The sequence below is a fragment of the Mastomys coucha genome, unplaced genomic scaffold, assembly GCF_008632895.1.
Source record: "Mastomys coucha isolate ucsf_1 unplaced genomic scaffold, UCSF_Mcou_1 pScaffold7, whole genome shotgun sequence".
Lineage (NCBI taxonomy): Eukaryota > Metazoa > Chordata > Mammalia > Rodentia > Muridae > Mastomys > Mastomys coucha.
This window is the reverse complement of record NW_022196913.1, coordinates 75,339,195-75,343,625: the sequence shown is the minus strand read 5'-3', so window position 1 is coordinate 75,343,625 and position 4,431 is coordinate 75,339,195. Positions and strand designations below refer to the sequence as shown.

At 47.1% G+C, this 4,431-nt stretch overlaps 1 long non-coding RNA gene across 2 annotated transcripts in view; it reads right to left on the bottom strand.

Annotated features, from left to right (window-relative positions):
* Positions 1–281: 281 nt before the first annotated feature.
* The window catches only part of LOC116082483, a 62,064-nt gene continuing 57,914 nt past the window's right edge, over positions 282–4,431 (bottom strand). For both annotated transcript variants that reach the window (XR_004115332.1, XR_004115333.1), the window contains exons 3-5: positions 1,514–1,647; positions 1,047–1,163; positions 282–344 (exon numbers count right to left, since the gene is read on the bottom strand). This is a non-coding gene — a long non-coding RNA (uncharacterized LOC116082483). The remainder of the gene's footprint in view (positions 345–1,046; positions 1,164–1,513; positions 1,648–4,431) is intronic.

Here is a 4,431-nt window from a genome sequence, read left to right as displayed (position 1 = left end):
CAACCTTTATGAAAGGGTCATTGACTGCCCCCCCCCCCGGGAGATTACGACCCACAGTGGTTGAGAACCACACTGAGCTATATTACAGAACAGGTTGATCTTCAACCCAAGCACTAACTCATAGAGATCCACTCACCTCTACCTCCTGAGAGTTGGGATTAAAGGTGTGGCCACCATGCCTGGCCTATGAACTTTTCCTAAGGCCTTTACTATGCAAATTAGTTAATTAATTAATTAATTTCTTATAGTAAATAAGCCCAACGAAGTTGCTGACACACTGGAGGCAGAGACCTTTTATATTTCCTCTGAAGGTTTGGCTGTGTTAATCCAGGACATGAGCTGACCTAGGCAGAGAAATAAGAGAAGGTATACACACAAGTTAATTAACATGCAGAAATGGTGTGTGTGTGTGTAGGGGGGTGGTAAGTAAATAGCACATATGAGATGCTGTGGGGTATCCACCACAGAAGACTGCTCAGACATGGGTTTAAGCTAACAGGATATCTTTATTAGCCAGCCAGCCACTACACTGGGGGTTCAGGATCCCAGTGTAGCACTTAACCTTTCTCAGGGTGAGCTTTTAGGCACAAAACCAATATTCTGGGTTGACATACTTCAATTAACAGGAACAGTTAGCCAGAAGTAGAACTGCAGAAGCCAAAAGCAAGGTTAGGTTATTTAGAGACTTTCCCAGAACTATGGACTTAATGGATTGGGCCTTTGTTTAAGTTTTGACAGGTACTGCTGTCTCACTGCTGCGTTTCATGGCCTGGACAGTACTTTCATCATGGCGTCAGTTGTGCTAAGATCTGGGGTCTTACTAGGGTCTGGTGCCCTATTACAAAATTACAGAAGGGGCTTGGGCAGTTGAAGCTTGTTAGGCAGAAATGTGGAGGCTCTGGGAGTTAGCAGACAGATTACAGGTAAGTGGGGGACTCAGACTGGGAGCCTGGGCCTGCATCCTGCAATGTTTTCTGGTGTAGCTATGAGGAACTGGAAGTTAGAGAGAGGACAAGGGCCACAGCTCAGTAGTAAAGATATCAAACCTTCTTCTTCAGCCTCCTGACTTGATGCAAAGGCCTGGCAGCTGGAAACAAAGACCTTGCTGGCTGGCTCGGAAGTGTTCTCAGTCAATGGGAAATCCCCCTCTTCCAGCAGTGGATCTGTCCAACAAGTTCAAGGCTAGTTCAGGACATGTTTATCTCACATCTGTGGCCCTATCAGCCTCCCTGTCTTTGTTCAAACTGACCAACCCTAAGTTAGTCAGACTCTTAAGACCCACCAGCCCTCGAAGAGAAATCAGATTTCAGACTGTCTGGCTTTGCAAAGGATCTTGCTCTCTGTAAGCTTGAGTGTGTGTGTGTGTGTGTGTGTGTGTGTGTGTGTGTGTGTGTGTGTGTGTATGTATTTCTTCACCGGATGATTCCCTGTATCTGAGATTTTCCCTGCTGCTACTTGTCATGCTTGAGATCTTTCCTGCCTTTTAATTATTTAACTGGCTGAGAAAACAAACCTGATCAAGGCCCCTCACTGGTAGCAGCTGGAAGTTCATGTTCTTGGGAGTCCTTCATGTGTCAGATCTGCAGATCCTCTTGGCTAACTCAAATTATGCTAACGGAATCAATTTGGGGTGGACCTTTTGATCTCCTGGTATTCGCACAAGAAAAAAGAAGGAAAAACAACAACAAAAGATAAACAAGAACAACAACAAAACCAGATCAGATGCAGCAAGTGTTACCCACGTCTGCATTAAGGCAGTGGCAGGCACCTCAAACACTGCATAGATAGACATAAAACAAGCAAAGTGAGCTTTAATAGCCCCCAGTCCACAGATCCCTGAAGTATGCAGTTATTGGCAATTAATTTTTTTGCCATACACACACAGAGAGGCATATATGTGTCATTTGTGTTAAAATCAGAATACATATTATTAATTATTTGGGAACTTAATACAATGCATTTTGATCATATAAGTTTCATTGGTTTTGTTTTTCTGAGACAGAATCTTATGTAGCAGAGGCTGATCTAAAACTCCTCAGTTGTCTGCCTCCCCTCCCAAGTGCTATTGTTATAGGTGTATACCATCACCCCCAGCTGGGGACCCCCCATTACAACCATTCTGGCAGAAATAAGTTATTCTAAAGAGACCCTGTGCCCTTCCCCTTAACTCTCAGATAATTGAGACAATGGACCCCAAGAATTTGGAATTTCCTCAGGAATCTCACACTGAAAGAAGGAAAAGGCTAAACCCAGTCCCAGCCAAAGGGGGAGCTTGTCTCCCAAAAAGATCCGTGCGGTTGTGTCAAACCACCTTGCAGGACAGACTGGAGTCCAGACAATGGCAGTAAGCAGTGTGCATCCTTGGCCTCTGGCCCCCTAAACCTAAATATAGCATCAGGACTTGGAAGGTGGATTTTAGGAGTCACTGGGCCGCTTTGATCCTCTTCCCCGTTGTTAGAGCCACCAAAGCCCACACTGACTCTAACAGCTCTAGTGGCACTGTCTAGGCGTCCTAGGCAAGTGACTAGTCAGGGCAGACTGTCAGGATGGAAGGGAAACCAAGATACAACTCCTGAACAGAAATGACACTGATGCAGGGGCCACTGGTGCTCAGTCACTGAGTCACAGCAAGAAGTGTGGAAGGGAGGGGCAAGTTTGAAAAGGAATGGGGGTATACACTGTTATCTCAAACCGGAAACCAACGGCTGAGCTGGCCACCAGACTCCCCAACTGTCTCTCAGTCCTACCTGTTTCAGTGTCCTCCTGGCTGGCATCCACGCCCTATACTAAACTCCAGGTACTGGGATGGGCTGCGCCCCCCAGCTGCCCTTCCCTACATAATCCAACCATTTTAGTTACCTGGCCCTTTACCTTCCTGGTCTCATGGTCTGGGTGTCCCTCCCCACTCTCCCCAGGTGGCTCCTCATTCTGGTCATGTCACTCTGGACAATCCCAGATGTCCTCCCCCGGCTGTGCTCTCACTCTGGACAATCCCAGATGCCCCCACCTCTGGCTGTGCTCTCACTCTGGACAATCCCAGATGCCCCCACCTCTGGCTATACTCTCACTCTGGACAATCCCAGATGCTCCCCCCCAGCTGTATTCTCACTCTGGACAATCCCAGATGCCCCCACCTCTGGTTGTGCTCTCACGTTGGACAATCCCAGATGCCCCCACCTCTGGCTGTGCTCTCCCTTTTATCTACAATAAACTTTCTCCTCCTCTATACCTAGGAAGAGTCATGCCTTTCCTTTTTATTTCTATTTTTCTTTTGGCATACCAGCCTCAGGGAGGGTCTGGTCAGACCCCCTGATGCCCCTACCACATTCTTGACATCTCCTGCCTGTGTCATTGGTTCCACACGTCAGGACTTTGTAATAAGTGTGTAAGTTGTCTGAGGGTGCATACAATAGAAGGAGCTTTACCAGCTCTCCATCTTGACCCCTCCCACTTTGATATGTGTATTCTCCACCTCACTTATCATCTTCTATCTAGCTAAAAATTAATGTATTTTATATTAGCCAGCAGTGTATTGCCTTTATTCTTATACACAAGAACATAATTCTACAAGGGAAGGCATTTGGATCTCATTTACCAGCTATACCGCAAGAAGAGTGCCTTATCTCTGTACTGTAGTATGCTGAAGATATATTCTGCCTACTTATTGCTCAGAGAGTTTTGTGATTGTTCTTGGAGTCTAAAGCAATCAGGCTGTGACCTGCCTGAATAAGTAACTAAAATGTATAGGGCAGGGGTGTCAGGTCCCAAAGAAACTCAGGACAAAGACTGTGGTGCCTGTTAGCATACCAAAGCCTCTGGGCTCCCTCAGCCAGTGCCTCTGGCTCCTCTCTGCCTTAGCCATGCCCTAAGCTCTCCAGGGGCTTCTCTTCCCTTCCTCCCATCTCACTTTCTATATAACCCTGTTGCTTTGGCTACGAGCTTTCTCAACTCTGTTCTCTTGGTCCCTTTCTCTTGGCCCTCTTCCTTCTCTCATCTTTTCCTTTCTCATCCCTTTCTGCCATGGTCTAGCCTGGGCTAGGTCCAGGTTCTGAGAGAAGGGGTGTTTGGGAGAGGTGAAAAGAAATAAGTCAACAATGCCCAGAGGAAGCTCCACTCCCAGGCGCTCTGACACACTCAGGATCAGAGACCTTGGGCTCAAACTCTGCAGCCAGTCCCACAACACCCAGAGGAATCTCCATCCCCAGGTGATTTAACAAGCCCAGGATCCCAGGATCCCAGAATCACAGGATCACAGAGTCAGCTTGATTCTGAGGAGTTCTGACACAACCAGGATCACAAGAAGGACAGGCTCCAGTCAGATTTAGCAAGGGCAGGTAGCATTAGAGTTAACCAGATGGCGGGAGGGGGGGGCAAGCATAAGAAAATAAACAACACAAACCAAGGTCACTTGCCATTATCAGAACCCAATTC